Consider the following 18313-nt stretch of genomic DNA (forward strand, 5'->3'; position numbering starts at 1 on the left):
GAACAAGCAGATCTGAGTAATCCAATTTAGGGGAGATAAGGGCCTGCTGCTAGCACTGTCCTTTACCTGGACAAACGCCTTCGTTCAAGTGTCAACCCCAATCCGGAAGAGGTCACCGCACTGGGCCTGCTGCCTAATATACTCCTGAATTGGCTGAGTGGCTTTCCGAACAAACACACTGGTCCAACAGAATTGATTTTCAACAGGCCGTATTGGTCCCTAACGTAATTATCCGGCAGTGAGTCAGTTCACGGCAGCCCCTGCATTTAAACGCTGCTGGTCAGCCCTGGACAGGGGCCGGCCGGCCTCGAGGTGCCTTCTCTGAACACCACTTGGGAAAGCTATCTGTTTTCTTTCCAGCTACTTTTCTCCCCCCCTTCCTAAATAATTTAATGAGCAATGGAGATTTTGCACAGCTCCGTCTTAAGTGGCCATTGTCTTGTTCCTGTTTATGGGGAGCTGCAGAGACATCGGTCTCATGTGCCAATGAATATCAAGTCCTGGCTGTTTGATAGGTGAATTAAATTTACAATAAAGAATCAAACAGAATCCTTTTAAAACACTACCATGTTTAACCTCTTCCCTTCTCTGCGGGCTTCTTGGCAGCATGGTTCCAGTTACCCCTGTGTGTCCAGCCAGCCAGGGCTGGTCGGTGGGGCTGACCTCTCAGCACAGGGCACTTTTCCAAAAGACCCTCCCTAGAATCACTCAGTCCTGGTCCCAGTTGGTCAAATACAGCATGATCTTTGAAATTCCAGTTGAATGTTACAAAAATCTTCTAAATCTCAATGGGTTCCCAGGGCCAGGAGGCCTATTAACTGCAGTATGATAAGCTTTATACCCCTGCCAGGATGTCCAAATGAAATACCTTCTCTTTGGCTGTGGGAATAGTGGCAAGCCTCAAAGACCCCATTTTTCCTTTCTACTCATCACTTTCTCATCTCTTCAGAAACTCACATATTTCTCTCAGTCTGAACACTTACCATACTGGCGATACGCATCTCTTTAGTTCATGTCTCTAGTTCACAGAAAGGGCGAGAATGGGGTCTGAGGCATCCTTGGGTACCTAGCACCCAGTGCGCTGCACTGTCTAACCTAGGACTCAGCCACTATTTGTGGAGTCCCATTTAAGTGATCTGTAATGACAAAAGGGCCACTCGACAGCTGTGTGAACTTGGGCAACAGCTTAACTTCCCCATTCATGTATTTCTTCATCTGTGCAATGGAAGTGATGATAGTACCTGCTGCATCAGGTTGTGATAAGGCTAAACTAAGGTAACAGGTGCCCAGCTTCTGGAACCAAGCCCCTTACATATAAAGCATAAAGTAAAGGCATGATCGGCTACTTCTGGGGTAGTATAAAGAGAATACGATGGAATCAGCTTGCCCAAATCTTTTCCTCGTCTGAGACCTCATCTACTGTGAAGTCCACAGCCCACTAATCAATTAGCAGTGCTATCCAGTCTAGTCTCTCTAATTTGGCTTGATATGGGGCAAGGGTCCCCAACCTGTGCAGGTGCCTGGCCTGGACTGTTTTCCCAGGAGCTGTATGGTTTGGGGGCCAAGCAAGACACACAAAAAAAAATACCCTCAATCGCCCTGACCTTATTCCCCGGGGGAACCCACACTGGCTGTGGCAAAGAGGTCGTGGTGGCCTTTGAGGAAATCAATCCTGTAAGTTCTCAAGAAACACTGTTCAATCACAATTGACCTGCTGGGAACCTCTGCTCTGGAAAATGGTAATCCACAGCTAGAACAGGTCTGCAGGAGGCAAGAAGAATGTACTCATTTACTTCAAACACTGAAACCACGCGTGGGCTCATGTCACCGAAGACTGAGTTCTGGTTTTCACTTACCTCAGAGCTCCTCTGGCCTTAGCAGAATTGAGAAAACCAAAGGTAGGATCCACGTCCATTTACTTGCTCCCTTGGGATGAATCAGCATCCAGCTTGACTCAAGTGATCTCACTGAAATAGATGAACATTTACTGCATTATTTCTGGGGCAACCCAAACTCACTAACATGTAAATGTTATGAGGAGTAATGGTAATAAGGAGTTTGACACTCTTTTAAGTGTGCTCCTTGCATGAGTTCGTTTAATCTTACATGTCACATTATTTTCATTCCACATGAGGAAACTGAGGCCAACAAGGTAAAATATCATGGCGGAGATTCCAGCATCAGAACCATGAGCTGGGTTGTGGCCATTCACCCATCCTGCTCCTTCGCAGGAGAGAAAACAGACAGAGATGCTGCAGTTTACATGGAAACATTAATGTTTGCAGCACACACCTGATTCACAGTACAAAATGAGAAGGAGGGAGGAGAGGCAGGAGAAGACAGGGAGGAAGAAAAGAGGCTGGAGATACAGGACAGGAGGAGACAGGAAAAAGGGAAATACATTTTTAATACTTAAGATTATTATTTGTATTTATCAAATCAATAGCGTTCACTATAATCACAGGTAACGTGTGCAGAGCATATAAACCGTGCGAGGCACCGCACTGTCTGCAGGGATCACATCCAATTATCATATTTAATATTCATAATAAAACACTTGGTCACTACTAATGAGAAGCAAACTACTCAGGGAGGAAAACTGAGACTTGGAAGCTCTAACCCAGTGCGTAGAGAACCAGAATCCAACTAGAGGGAGGCTGTAGGGTTTGGCAAATAAAATTACAGGACAGCCAGTTAAATATGAATTTCAAAGCAATCCCAAATCATTTGGGACATACTTTTATGAAAGCAACAGGCAATTTGGACCCACTTATACTAAGTAGAATCATTCACTTATCTGAAACTCACGGCGAACTGGGCATCCTATGTTTTATCTGGCAACCCTAAGCAGACGTCTTAATAGGTTGTCTCAAGTCTTCGTAGTTTCAAGCTGGCATTAACTTTTCATTTCAGGTCCTGCATGTATTCAACTGGTCAGATTCTCAGGGCCTCTATGCTGACAGCATCTAAATTCTAGACTGACTTCAAAGGCAAGTTTCAAGTGCCTGAGTGGAATTTCAAGGGTCCGCAAGGATCAGCTCGGTGCTTTGGGGCATGCCCACACGGGGCCCTCATGTCACAGGGCTCCACCCTCTGGCCACCTGCTGACTTCTTGACTACATCATTCTGCCTCCTGGACCATTTGGTGTCTGCAATCAAACCTTTTCTGCCCCAAACAGAATGCCAGCACTTTCCCCAAGTGTGCACTTCAAGTGTGCACAGCTGCCTGGCGGATAAAGACAGCATTGCCGTCCAGCCTCCTTCCTGCCTGTCCTTCCCCTAAAGTACTCCTGAATAGGGTCAGGTTCTGGCTGTATTTTTCAGTCTCTAATTAGCAGATTCCAATTCATCACCCTGAGTATCTCCTGGCATCAGCCCCGAGATTCCCTCCTCTCGCCTGGTGAATCGGTCTTCATTTAAAACCCTCTCTCTTAGCCCTAAATGGAAATCAATTCTGCAAGTTTAGCAAATAGTTAATTACTCCACAAAGGGGATTGATTGGCCTTTGATCACCAGAAAGCTCTGCAGTGCTATTAGTCTCTTTCATCTGTGATTAAACCACAGAGAGAAAGAAACAAAAACTAAATTAGGCTTCTCCTGTTATCCTACAAATATTTAATGACGGGCTAATCTCCTAGAGGTGTGTTCAGGGGATACGCATTCCATCAGGAGCCGGCTTCCATTCAACCTTGAACCCAGATTCCATCTTTGTGGAGAGCACCGCAAAAAACTTGACAGAGGAACAGAGCTGGGCTCAAAGAAACCCTTTGTAGGACACACTCTTGTCTGCCTTTTCTTCTCTCTTCTTCTTATGTACGTTTTAATGCAGATAAAGATTTTCCCAGGGGTCTCCTGGTATGAATAATAATAATAAAAAAGGAAACCTGGCTTAAAAAAAAAACCTCTCCATTTGGGTTTTGCTAATTCTCTGGCCAGAACCAGATGGGGTCCCGATGACCTGCAGATGAGGAGGAGAACCTTCTCCCACGTAATAGCCTTCTTCACTTGGTACAGAAAGGGCAGCAGGTGGAGCGTTCTGGGGACACCTCCTCCTAAAGGGGTGCTGAATAGCAGAGCAGGAGCTGGGGCACACACAGCTTTGTCAATGATCTACATCAATGTGTACAGAAAATCATACTTTAAAAAAAGGCATTTCCTATGCAGTTGATAAAGAGTTCCGTAAAGCACAAAAGGAAACTGAGGAAAGAGCCATGATATCTGAGTTCAAATGCTTCTTGGCTTGATAGAGGTGACCTTGGGCCAGCTGTTTAAGGCCTCAGACTTGATGCGAAGGGGATGATCAGGGCCACTATAAAGGGCCTCTGTGCGATGGCATGAAGGACACTGCCTGACACACAGCAGAAATGCCAGATATTGGGGTCTCTTCCCTTCCTCTCTTACTCAGAATGGTGTCTGGTCACCTAGAGAGCTGAGCCTACAGCCATAGACCTTCTCAAGTCCAGCATTCACTTTGCTCCTCCAGCAACCTTCCCGTTTCATGGTTTCTACTCTGCTTAGAATCTACTCTAGAGACCCATGTTTCTGAAAGACCATCAAGGTGCTAAAACAAAAGATTATGGTCAACAATAGGTACAACCAAGGAATCCACCCTGTTTTACCTGGGTGGGCTCCTTCTGAGCAGTGCAATTTCCCAAAAAAGCAGTCCAATGAGTTAGTTTGGTCTCCAGAAGTAAATACGAGATGATGCCTACAGGATTTTTTTTTTCAATCTGGTACTTTTGGCTTGGAGAGAGACAGTTGGTATATAGTTTTTCACTCTCATTTGTTCTTCCTGGATTCTCCTGTACATCCCCAGGGGTCATTTGGGGCTTTTCCTCTTTGTAATTTTATCAGACAAATCCTGCTAATTGGGCTGACCCAGGGCAAGATGGCCATGTTGCAGAGTCAGTCCCCTGTATTACCCATTCCACCTTTCTTCTCAACTTGTCTCTACAGCTGAGACAGGACCCCTCATTGCGGTGACATGTTCCTTGTTCTATAGCCTCGAGACCAGTGGACTCTGCACTGATGACCTGGTGGGAGTCCCAGCTCTGACATTTACAAGCTGGATGACCTTGGACAACATAGGGACAACACTAACAAGTATAATTAACATTTGCTGAGCACCTTCATGTGTCAAGGACTGAGATAGCATATCTGTGAGGACGACATAGACTAATTATATGAAAGTATGTTAGCTATTATTACTACATTAGGCTTTGTTAAGTTCCACTCATGCCCTCTCAACAAACCTCCACATGAAGGCTGTTGGCAGCAAACACCAGTAACTCCCCCAGAGAGGGCCTTCTTTTCTGGGCTGTGTGAGTCTCCAAGCCTGCGTTGGGATGAGCCAAAGAGCCAACAGGGTGGGGAGCAATCAAGCAATGATGGACTGGGGTTCCTTACCCCTCGGGTGGGGCAACTCTGAGTGTCTGTTCTGCACTGAAGCGGCCCAGCAGGATGAAGCTCCAGTTGTCCACAGTGGAAATGTCCTCAATAATACACATATTATGGGCTTATTTCCCTTCCCCACTCTCCTGCTGGTGTTTCCTGGGATCACCTCCCAAGCAGATAATGTCTCAAGTTTTCATCTCTGCTTCTGTTTCTGAGAAAACCCAAAATGAGACATAAGTATTGATGATACTGATGACACACAATGAAAGAGGAAAGAGGAATGGGAAGACAGTGGTGAAGTCTTCTGGAAGGGAACTGATGGTGATGGAAATGGCCTGGGGTATCTCAGATGGCAAGTCAGAAGAGAAGAGGGAAGGCCAGAGCCCCTTAGAAGACAGGCAGGCAGACAGATAGACAGAGGAGAAAGAGAGACCCACAGAGGCATACACATGGCCTGGAGAATGCACACAGCCCTATTCCAGAGGAGCCAGCTCAGTGGCAAGGTGATCCTATCAGGAGCCAAGAGGATTTACCCTAAAGGGACCCCTTTCCTCCAGATTCTAAACAGAGTCCGAGGATGACAGTTTTACTCAGGACTCCCAGACAGCAGTGTGGAAGCAGTTAGGATTCATCTAGCAGGAACTGTTGAGCACTTTGAAATCTGAACAATCCTTTGTCTTGGACGGCAGGATGGTTGAGTCAATTCTCCATCCCAGTTTTATCTCAAACTTATCACATCTCTTCCTCCCCAGCTGTAATAGCCTCCCACCCCCCACCATCACCCTCTCCCACTCCTGTCTTCTCTAACACATTCTCCATACTCTGATGTCACTCCCAAAAATCTGTCAGGATTTTCATTGCTCTCAGGAGGAGGAAGATTCCAGATATGCCCAGAGGGCTCACCCTCACTTCATCGTGGGTCTTTCTCCCTGTCCCCCTGACACTCCAGTCTTGCTGTCCTTTGGACAAGACCAGCTCCTTCCAAGGCCTCTCAGTCCCTTCCTTCTGTCTGGCTTCCTCACCCCATGCATGCATCTCGGCCAACTCTTATTCATCTGTCAGGGGTCAGCTTGGATGCTCCTTCCTAATGCAGGCCTCTCCTAATTGCTTTTATAGATTTGTAGTAGGCAGTTTCTGAAATGGCTCTGAATGATTTCCACCTTCTAGTATTTGCAACCCTCTGGAAAACCCTCCCCTTAGAGGTGGGCTGGACCTGGGACTTGCTTCTAATGAACAGATGGCAAGAGCATTGGGATGTCACTTCCAGAAGTAGATTACAAAGACTGTGGCTTCTGTCTTGGTTGCACTCTCTCTGTCTCTCCCCCTGGCATGCTTTGATGAAGCAAACTGCCATGTTGTGAGCTGCACTGCGGAGAAGCTATATGGCAGGGCACTGGGGGCAGCCTCCAGCCTCTAGCTCAAGAGGAACTGGACCTGGCCAACAACCTGGTAAGTGAGCTTGCAGCAAACCCTTGAGGTGACTGACACTTAGGCTGCAGGCTTTGTGGGACCCGGGGCCAGAGGCACCTGGCTGAGCTCTGCCAGGATTTCTGACTCAAAGAAGCTAAGATGATAAACACTGTTTGAAGCAACTATATTTTGGGGGAAATTTGCAATGCAACAGTACAGAAACAAACTCAGATTGTATTTCATCCTTATATGTGGTTACTCCATAGAGTCAGTGACAGTGTATGCTTTAGGGAACCATTTCACAACAAGTATTGATTATAAAACAGCTCTGTGTTAACTACCGGAAGTCTGGTGGCTAAGAGCAGCTGCTGTGGTCCAACTACCAGGATTTAAATTCTGGCTTCATCCTTTGCCACCTAGATGTCTTGGTGCCAGTTATCTGACCCCTAGGCTTGGTTCTTCACGTGCAAAATGCAGGTAATAATGTCATCTTACAAATCGGTTGTGAGGACTAAACAAGGTAACACTTGTAAACTGCTCAAAACACCACCGGGTACCTAATAAGCACTTAATAAATGCTATCCATTATTGTTCTTATGAAGATTATAAAAGAGGGTATAATATAATTTTTGGAAATTGAGGATCTTGCTTTCTGCCTGGGGAGATGGCTCAGCTCACAAAGAAAGACAACATAAAGAAATAGACAATTGCTAAATCATGCTCTTTAGAATCAAAATATTGAAGGGGTTTAGAAGAGGTAAAGAAAGAAAATTGGCTGGGCTCTTCTTGAATGTTTTGTGGTGAAGCTCTAACAAGGCATGAAAGATTATTAGACTCAAAGTGGGCATAAAAAGAAGGAATGGGAATTGCAGCAAGGACCCCTGGCGTGAGCGCAGAACAAGAGGTCAGAGCAAAATAGGAGACAGTAGTGCAAGGAACTTGGCTGGAGTGGAGGAGGAGTACTGGGAAGGCACGACACTAATTAATGTGGAAACTTGTACAGCAGTGACAAGTGTTAGACTAGAGCCTCTAGGATGGGGGGATAAGTTTCTGGCTTGCTAAGTATTTGGGGAAAGTGTTGGGGCTAGGAGGGTTAGGGAAGGGAGATCCTGGAGCCCAAGAGGCTCCTATTATTACAGCTGAGTTTAGGACAAAGTGGAGACCAGAGGCTGCCTGGCGGTGTGCTGTGCACCCAGGGACATCTGGAGACATCTCAGATCCTGGAAGAAGGGACAGGAAGGCCTGCTGATGGAGGGGCCATGACTGTGGGGCTCACTGGCACCTGTGGTGGAATGGTTCATCCAGAACTACATTCTCACTGGGTTGATGCGGATGTACCTGAGAGGGGCTCCCTTCACCCACAAGCCACCAAAGCCTGGAGGCATGGTGTTTGCAAGTTAGTGTGTGTTTAAAGTCAAGAGAACATTTATTTCCCCCCTGAGTTGTGGTGGAAACTGCTAATTTGATAAGACAGAGCATTAAAGATTCAGTGCAGATGGGTATTGATCATAGGGCAGGTCTTGTTAGATGTTGCGTTTTTAAATGATCAAACAACTATTGGTAGAAAACTAAATTAGGATCACCCACCAGAAGTTACATTGCCCGAGGGGCTGTAACCTTGAGTAAGATATCATGTAGTGATTGAGTGCATAGTTGTGAAGCCAGACAGACATTGGTTTGAATCCTGGGTTGATCACATATTAGCTGTGTGGCTTCGGGTAAGTTACTCAAGTTGTCTGTGTCCCAGGCTCCTGATAGGTACAAGAGAGCTAACATCTACAACTTGAAGTTAGGAGAATTAAGCAAGATCCTGGGGGTGATGATGGTATGATGGTAATTATAATAGCAATGGATAATCTTGAGCTAATGGACTAATTTAATCCTCGCAGCCACCCAATGAAAAAACTGAGGCACAGAAGCTTGCCACGGGTTACACAGTGTGGAACCAGCATTTGAAGCTGGTAACCCACATCCAGAGCTGGCACTGTTAACCCCTGAGAATACAGCCTTACTGTACATATGGCAGTGTTTGGTGCGCAGGTGCTAAATACATGCAATAACTGAGAGCTTAATGTGTTGATGAGAGGACCTAGAAGTTTATGCTGTCCCTTTTATTAACTCTTTGCAAGCTGCTGGATCAGTTTTTCTATTTTTCTGACCTGACAGCTCAGGGAGTGATGCAAAACAAAGTAATGAAGGATCACAAACCTCCTGCCCCTTCCCCCCCAAAATCCTGAATGAGGGAGGAAAGTAGAGATGAGAATGGAGAATGAAAAAGCAAAAGCAAGTTTAAGAGCAAATGAGGAAAGGTGGGTAGTTTGCCCTCCTGAATTTGAGATTTAGGAGGGCTCGTCCAAGCTTGGAAAGTGTCAGCAACTACCATGTTATATGTCTGAGCCCTGTCCCCAAGAGAACTGTGTGGTTTGGAATAACCAAAGGACTGCGGTAGACTGCGGACACTGGTGGCCTCCAGTGAACCCTCCTCCCAGGATTCATGCCTTTGTCTGCTCCTCCCACACTGAGTCCACTGATGTCATGGGAGGTGCTTTGGCCAATGGGACATCAGCCTTCCATTCAGAGTAGAGGCTTGGTAAGAGCTTGCATTTGGGCTTGTCCCCTTAGAAGCCAGTAACTATTCTGCAAAGAAGCTTGGACTTAAGTGGGTAGAGAGCCCAGAGCTCCAACCTAGTTTACAGTGTACTGCAGCCATGTGGTGGCCCCAGCTGTCATGCAAGAGTAGGATCGCCCAGCTGGAATTGTGAGACATAATACATGGCTGTCATTTTAAGCCACTAGGTCTGGAGGTAGCTGATTCTACTTATCAGATAAGAGAAGTCACTTTCCTTATATTCTCTTTCAAATTTAATTCTTAATAACAAAAGATACATAGAAATCCATTCTTTTTTAAAAAAATAATAGACTAATACAGATAAAGCTCAAGTTCTCTTTCATTACCATTTCCAATTCTGATCTCCTTCTACTTTTGTAGAGGTGAACAAATTAGGGGTGTGGTGTCCATCCATTTAAAAAAGTTATTTTTTTAACCTTCTACATAACAAATATATATATATATATATATATATATATATATATATATATATATACTCAAAGATAATATATAGTTTTTTGAGACTACTTTCTACTGCAACATTACACTAAAATGACCATCTTTACTTATCTGAAAATGAGGATGACAGTTCTCCCCATAACACATGGCAACAGCATGGCCAAAAGGAGGGATTTCTATCCTTAAACAATGACTGAAAAAAAGTCAACTTGCCTCTAACCACACAGTCCATCCCCCTGCCTCTGTGCTTATAACCAACCTAAATCAATGTGTTGATTTGCTTTCTAAGCTCCCTCAGAGAAGAATGTGCACCCAGAGGGACTTAGTAAGCAACTTTCATTTCTCATATCCTCACGGAGGGGAAATCCCTCCCAGACAACTTGTTCCAACATGATTTGGGAGAAATTATGGTAACCAAAAATGGTTTGGCTTTCCACCCTGGGCTACGTGCCTTCTTGCTTTCCCTTGCCTCCCCAGGATCTCTGGTTCCCTCAACACTCTCTACCCAAGGAATATCTGCATCAAGGAGAGGAAATCAGTAGAAGCTCAGATCACTGAGAGCTCAGTGTTTTGTCAGTTTGCAAACAGGATACAGGAGCTGTTACAGTTCCCTACTGTTTTACCTATATCTTTGGGCAGCTGAGGTCAGCATGCTGCCTGGAGGCCTGGACTGCCATGGGATGACCCAGGAACAGAGTCAGGAGGCCAGAGGAACAGTCAAAAACATCTCTATCTAATTCACACCTAGGCACCAGCTCATGGGGCCTGGTGCATCCAATTACAGCAGTAGTGTCTAATGGGTGTCAGACCTCACCAGACACACATGGCATACTTCACAGAGTGTTCTGAAGGATACTACAAATGAGCTACAAAGAAATATCCAGAACTGTGGATGAATTCATCTAATATTTCAATACCTGGTATATGACTGAGATATGTAGCTTGATGCAAGATGCTGCAGGACTAATAGGGTCCTTGAACACTAGCCACTGATACTGCCCTCATGCGTTTACAGTGATGAAGCAGTCTTTGTCTCTTGGAGGTGAAAATGAATAATAGCATCACCCTAATATGGGCTTAGGGGGAAAGCAGACAGGCTCTCAGAATTAAGGAATCTAAAACAGTTACCAAAAGTTGTCAAATAAAATTCCTGGCAGCTCCATATCTCTCTAAGTATCATGCTTAGTTTATATACAAGTAAGGACTTCTAAAGTAAGATAAAAAGATTTAAAACATGTTTTGGTGAATATGTGCAGAAAGTCCAAAAGAATTGAAAGTAAGAACTCAAAGAGATATTAGTATACCCATGTTCATTATACACAATAGCCAAAATGTGAAAGCTACTCAAGTGTCCATCAATAGATGAATGGATAAGCAAAAGGTAGTGTATACACACACACACATATATATATATATATATATATATATATATATATACACAATGAAATATTATTTGGTCTTTAAAAGGAAGGAAATTCTGTCAAATGCTACAACTTAGATAGACCTTAAGGACATTATGCTAAGTGAAAAAAGTCAGCTACAAAAAGAACAAATACAGTATGATTATACTTATATGAGTAACTTATAGAGGACCTAAAGACAGAAAGTAGAATACTAGTTGCTAGGGGCTAGGGGGAGGGGGAAATGGAAAGTTATTGTTTAATGGGGAGAGTTTCAGTTTTACAAGATGAAGAGTTCTGGAAATAGGGGGTGGTGATGGCTGCACAACATTATGAATGTATTTAATACTGTTGCACTGTACACTTAAAATAGTTAAGATGGTAAATTTTATGTTATGGAATTTTATCATAATAAAAAATACGTTGTAGTAGATTTCAAAAATGACCATAATACGTTGTAACACATTCCATCCAAAGGTGGAATCTATTTCTCTATCACTTGGATCTGGTCTGGCCTTGTATGTTTCTTGATCAAAATAGTACAGCGGAAGTGACACTGTGTGGGTTCTGGTGGTTAGGCTTTCAGCATCCATGCAGCTTATATTTTCAACCTCTTGGAACCCTGAGATGTCCATGTGAATAAGTCGCAGCTAACATGCTGGAGAATGAGGCCACATGGAATAGAACTGAGGCACTCCAGACGACATTCAGCCAATCCCTAGCCAGCCTAGCAGCTCACTGCAGACTCTGAAATGAATCCTAGCCAAGATCAGCTAAATGTGACCTGGGTCAGCAGAATTGCCCAGATGAGCTCAGATCAAAGTGCTGACATGACTAAGCTGAGTCACAAATTAAATCAATGGTTTTTGTTTTCAAGTACAAAGTTTTGGGGTGGTTTGTTATGCAGCAAAAGCTAACTGGTACATATTTTAAACACTACTCCAGATTCTACTGACTTGGTTGGCCAAAATGTTTTCAATTCTAGAACATCTACGAGGACAGACACTATGAACTGTCTTTTCTCCCGTTACAGCCTCATCACCAAACCCTGTGCATAGCTTAAAATAGGCACATAATAAATATTTGTTGAGTAAAAGAATAGTACATAATAAACTTATTTTGCTGGCACCTCAATTTTTCTTTCTAGATGAGGCAGAGAATAATGATAAATACAAGATAAATAAATAAAATGTAAAGAGAAAAACTCAATTAGAGTATGTCTTAATTATCCAATATTCTTAATTAATGGGGCATGGACTGATGAATTTTAAAGCATCTGCAGTCTCCTTCCATCTATCCTTCAGCAAATATTTATTTAGTACATAATTTGTGCTATGTAGTATACTAACCCCTAGGATACAATGGGTAAGCAAGACAGATAGATCCCTGACCTTACAGAGCAATAGAAATGTACATTATCAATTTTGTGTAACAAAGAATAACTAATATCACTGTACAAATGCAGGTCGAAATTACAAGTAAGGCTCTGGTTTAGGTATATCCAGAATAAATGCCATTTTATCCTGATACAGGGTGTTTCCTTTCCTGTAACTTGATTTTTGTTGGCTTATTTTTTCCTATTCATTTGAGATTTATAATCATTCATCCATTCAGCAAAGACTTGTTGAGTGCTGTGTACTTAGTAATGGAGATATCTATATATCTATATATCTATATATCTATATCTATCTATCTATCTATCTATCTATCTATCTATATAATGGAGATAGATATATATATAGATATATAGATATATCTGGTAAACTAGACAAAAGTACTCTCTGACCTCAGAGCTTTCAGTCTGGTCAAGGAGACTATATGTGTAAATATATGTATAATCATGCTAATAAATCATTACAAATCAGCCAAGTGTCAGAAAGGAAAAACACAGGGTGCTATCACAGAGGAGCATGATCTAGCCTGGGTGAGGCATGGTTGCAGAATTCCTGGGCATAGCAAACTGCTTGGCCCACCATCATCCCAACTTGAGCTGGGGAATTGCAAGATGTTCCTATTCTGTATAGTTTTAAACCCTTGGGACTGAGTTTTAAGAAGTTTGTGGACTTGCACTGTTTATTAGTGAGCAGTCTGGGTCTGCGAGGTGTTATCTCCCTCCTCCCATCTCACAGTTGCCACTGGGGGGAACATTTTTCCATTCACAAAAGTGACAGAGCCAAAGCCTAGACCTTGGGACTGCAGATAGATCCACGAGGCCCGGCCAAGATCAGCCGAGTCTGACCCAGGCCCATGGAATTGCCCAGATGCGCCAAGACCAGAAAGAGATCCTGACTTAGCTCCCTAGGCCCCATGGTGGCAGAGCTGTTGAAAGCACTCTCTGCCATCTTTCCACCTGCAGGAGGAGGACATGAGCCTCCACAGGGCGCCCAGCAAGTGTGTGGCACTTGTCCCCCTCACGTCCCTGAGATGAACTCTGTGAAGTACCACATGTTCTGAGGAGAGCAGCACTCGGCCGAAGGAACAGGAGGGATTGTAATCATTAGCGTGCCTCTGTGGAGGCCCCGGCGCTTGGCCGGGTGCCACCACCTTCTGTGGGGACAGCTGCTGCCCGGCTGTGTGCTCGCTCCCAATCGCTTCACGTAGAGATCGCCCTGGGCCACTGCAGGCTCCCGGCCTCTACTGCTCGGCCCGGGCTGCAACAAGCGAGGATGCAGATGAGAGCCAGTGCCCACGCCTTAGAGCTGCCAGTCAATGTTTATTCATTCAACAAATATTTATTGGGTGTCTGCTCTGAGCCAAGTGTGAGGCCAGACGCTGCCAGCCCGGGAAGGCTCGTGACAGCAGAGAAAGACCACGTATGAGACACTAACGAAGGGGCTCCGCACCAGGCCAGGGAACATCTCACGAAGCCTTTTACAGATGGAAAAAACTGGTGTTTAGCAATATATGTAGGGTCACAGAGTTAGTAAATGGCAGAGCTGTGACTTGATTTAATGTCAGCCCCATTCTAAACACTGACTTCTTTCCAGTACACGGGTCTGCTTCGGGAACCTATAAAGATCCCAAAGATCTCCACTTCTGCAGAGACTGACTCCTTAGGCATGGATGGGCACAGAGCCACATGAGCCCTCCGGAGCCCAGCTTATAATGCTCTATAGCCCCTATGGAAAGTCACGTTGTCCCCTTGGTGTCATCTTGTGAAGCAATGGCTCTTCTCAGCCTAACGCTTGGTACAGATTCCCAGGTGCAGGTGGCAAGAAAGAGTACTCCAGGCAGAGGAATCAGCACTTGCAAATTCATGGAGGTGAGACTGATCTAGACGAAAGGAATCTGGCAGGTATGGTGAAAGGGAAAAGCCAAAGGTACGAGAGAAGCAAAAGGAACAACTGGTGGTGGCAAGATAGGATAGAATCACGCCTCCAGGTGAGGAGGTAGAGAAGAAAGGCACTGCACTGAGGTCAGGCAGAAAGGACAGACACCACTACATTTAAATCAAGCAAAGAGAAACGATGGCCACCATTATACTTCCAGAAAATGGAAAAGGTTTGACAGTGTGAACAAGGAATGGGCAACACTGGGGGCAAACTGCTTGCTGAAATATTAGCTTAAAATAGACAAAAATTAGAAACCAAACCAATGTCTTAACAGAGGCCTTAAGAAAAGGGTGAGATGGCTACCAGATGGGATATTCTGCAGCCATGAGAAATGGTCATTCTGAAGATTTTGCAGCAAGATGGAAAAGGACTTATGATATAACTCGGTGAATTAAGAAGCTGTAGAAAATATAATCCTGCCCTGTTTTGACCTGTAAGTGGAACAAGTGACAGAAAGCAATGGATAAAAGGGTTCGTGTCTTAACAACTATCTCCCAACATTCTGAGCGCCCAGTTTGGGAAAGCACATCATGAACACTTTGCCTGTGGGGTCCTTTGCCCTCACTCTGCTGGAATGGGCACTGAGTGCAAGAGTATGCACACACATATGTACACACTTCCTCTCTCACCCAGTGAGCAATCTTCATCTAGTCGCCCAGGTCCCAAGGGGCTCACCAGGAAACTTCTGGAGAATGAAGGGATTTCTCTCTTCAATGACCTCACATGGCTTAAAAAATGTTAAATTCTCTCCCAGGGAATGGTCACTGGGAGAATGACAGTCCATGGGTATTGAGCCAGGTCTGAGATGTACAAGACAGAAAGAGTTTTCATGAAACTGTTGAGCCAAGATGGCTAACACTCCAAGAAGACCACATGCCCTTAAATCAAGCTGGTTCTCTTCAGGACGTGACGGAGGAAGAATGGCATGCAATACAGAAAAGAAAAGTGGCCCCTGAAAAATATTTCATAGCTTTTAAATAATTTAGAACAATGGTACATTTGAGTAGGTCACATGTTCAAGCCAATTCACAAGGGCATTGAAACATAGTATTCTTCTATCCAGCTCACATCCTTCATTCACTGAGGATTTACTGACCACCTTCCTTATGCCTGGCCTCTTCCTTCTCATCAAAGAGTATGAAGAACATATGGCTTGAGGATGGAAAGAATAAGGACTTAAAGTGTACAGGCTCTGGCCAGCCCACTCTGGGTTGGCATCCTCCACCATCAAGCACATTGATTCTAGACACTGAGCCTCACTCTTCTCATCTGTAAAATGGGCAGTATTACTTACCCTGCAGATTGTATGAGAGCTCTGAGGGTGAATCTACATACAGCACTGAATACAGGATATAGGCATATGGTAGGCATACTCTGCTGGGCATATATGGAGGAGACCATTGAAGAAAGTCTTAACATCACATCTTTTTACCACACAGGTTGTTGAGTGGATCAAATGAGCTTATTAAGTATGGGAGAATTACCAAAAAAAAAAAAATCTCTGTAAAGTGTTGTTGAGATATCATTATGATGAGTAAGCCCCTAGCCTATGCCTTTTCCTCACTTGGGTGTGAAGCTGTCTGGTTTCTCCAGAAGGTCACAGACTCTCCACTTTACTTAGGGTCTTCTCTTTTGTCCAAAGAGCATATGAGTTCAGTTGCTTTGGAGAGCCTTTTGTGAGGCTCTAGCTGAGCTCTGGATGAGTTTTACCACATTAAGGGTCAATGTGTCCCCAGACAGAATGGTATTTTAATTCAACAGCATTCAGAAGTTATTAAACTATGATAAATGCTAAAGTGGGAAAGATTACACTTAGACATAAGAAGTGTCACTTGAATCACTTAAAAATATTATAATGTATGGCTAATTGCACCTTGACTATATTATCCAGTGCTGTGAAAACACTTCAGATCCTTAAGTAAGGTACCATTTAAATACCTATTTCGGTATGTAATGGGTAATATTCTTGAGTGCAAAGGTTGTTAAAGGCCCCAGTATTCATTGAGTATCTGTGTGCTGGACTCTCTGTTCATATTAATTCATTTAATGCTCAGAACAATTCTCTAAAGCAATTATTATGACCCTCATTTTGCTGGTTGTGGAAATTGAAATTCAGAGATGTCAAGTAACTTGCCTAAGGTCACAAAGCTGATAAGTGGCAGAGTTGAGATCTGAATCCAGAACCACTGTCATCATATAGGCATGACCTCTCTTTTTATACTTAATTTTTCTGTGTCTCAGTTCCCTCACTTGGAAATTATGGTGACAATAATGATACTGGGTTGTTGTGAGGATGAGGTGATCAAATCTAGGAAAGGCTCAGAACACAGTGCTCAGTAAATGGAAGTCTTTTCATATATTGTTATTATTTTCCCTTGGGGCGCCAATCTAGCACACGTAAGCTAACGTTTCTGGAACTGGGATTCACTTTGGGGGAAACACTCTCTATTCCCCAGCATGGATTTAATGGTTGAAGCAACATGATGTACACAGGAGGACTGGCTACATGATTTGTGGGACCCAGTTCAAAATGAAATTGTGGTGCGCTTGTTCAAAAATTATTAAGAATTTCAAGATGGCAGTTGCAGAGATTTAAACCAAGCAGGGGGCTCCTGACAGATCCTGAGCAACTACACAGGCCCCATGAAGACAGTACTTGCAGTGGAGGTCCAGGCTGCCTCAGGTACCTACCAGCCCTGTGCCCTTGAGCAAAGCACTGGAGCTTTGATTCTCTCCCTGGCTTCTCAATAATAACGTGGAAAGCATTCCTGTCTCACAGGTTGTAGGGAGAACCAAATTTTCACCATATGACACAGGTGAAAATTTCTGGCTTAACCATAAAGCACCCTGCTGGAGGTTTCCAATCTTGACTGTGCAATAAAACCACCCATGCCTGTTACAATGGTAGGCGCTAGCTACTCTTCGAGATTCATACTCAGGAGCTCCCACCTCTGCATCTGTATTTTTATCAAGCTCCAAATGACTTGGATGCACAGACAGGATCAAGTAGCAATGTATTACCAAGCAAAAGATACTACAGACTATAGAACACTCGGCTTAATTACTTAGAATGAGGATGGTCCCTCCTTGGTTTTGAGATTGTAGTTAAGGCCCCTTTGAAGCTCCAAGGCCCTGGAAACCAAACCTATGAAATCGTTTCAATATATCACTTGGTCAGTCTGTCCATGATATGGCTCTAGGACACACAAAAGATTCCTTCTATGCTACTAGGCAAGGAATTATTCATCACCTGAAACTGCAACTTCAAGACAGGAGTTTTCACACCGAGCTCCCAGCTTCCCACCCCAACCTTCTGGTTTCTGGTTGCCGCGTAACCATAAAAGACCAGTGCCAGTGAGAACAGATAGACAACAGCAGCCTTTCTTTGGAAATACTTGAAATCCAGTTAGAAAACCAATTGTATGGTGATGGCTTTCATGCCACCTGGCACATGTCCCTGTAACCCACCCAGCTTCTCACCTAGGTGTCTGTTTCTGAGACCCACAGAATGGCTACATTTGACAAGTTGCATACATCCTCTCATCAAAAACCATTTGATTTTTTTTTAACAGATTGTGTTCTGGCTGAATGGGAGAGTATTAATTAAGGTTCTATTATATGGGAAGGCAGGTTGGGGGGAGTTAAGAGCTGCAGGGCAGTGGTGACAAGGCAAAGCCCATGTATGTGTGCAGCCATTAATGGGGTGTTAA

The 18313-nt window shown here is 44.1% G+C and overlaps 1 protein-coding gene across 1 annotated transcript in view; it reads right to left on the reverse strand.

Moving 5' to 3' along the window:
- The window catches only part of ZFHX3 (zinc finger homeobox 3), a 956897-nt gene that overhangs the window by 484403 nt on the left and 454181 nt on the right, over window positions 1–18313 (reverse strand). The window contains exon 5 of the mRNA XM_072731601.1: window positions 1857–1967. The gene's annotated coding sequence lies outside the window, so the exon portion shown is untranslated. The remainder of the gene's footprint in view (window positions 1–1856; window positions 1968–18313) is intronic.

This window comes from Vulpes vulpes, chromosome 12 (assembly GCF_048418805.1).
Source record: "Vulpes vulpes isolate BD-2025 chromosome 12, VulVul3, whole genome shotgun sequence".
Taxonomy (NCBI): Eukaryota; Metazoa; Chordata; class Mammalia; order Carnivora; family Canidae; genus Vulpes; species Vulpes vulpes.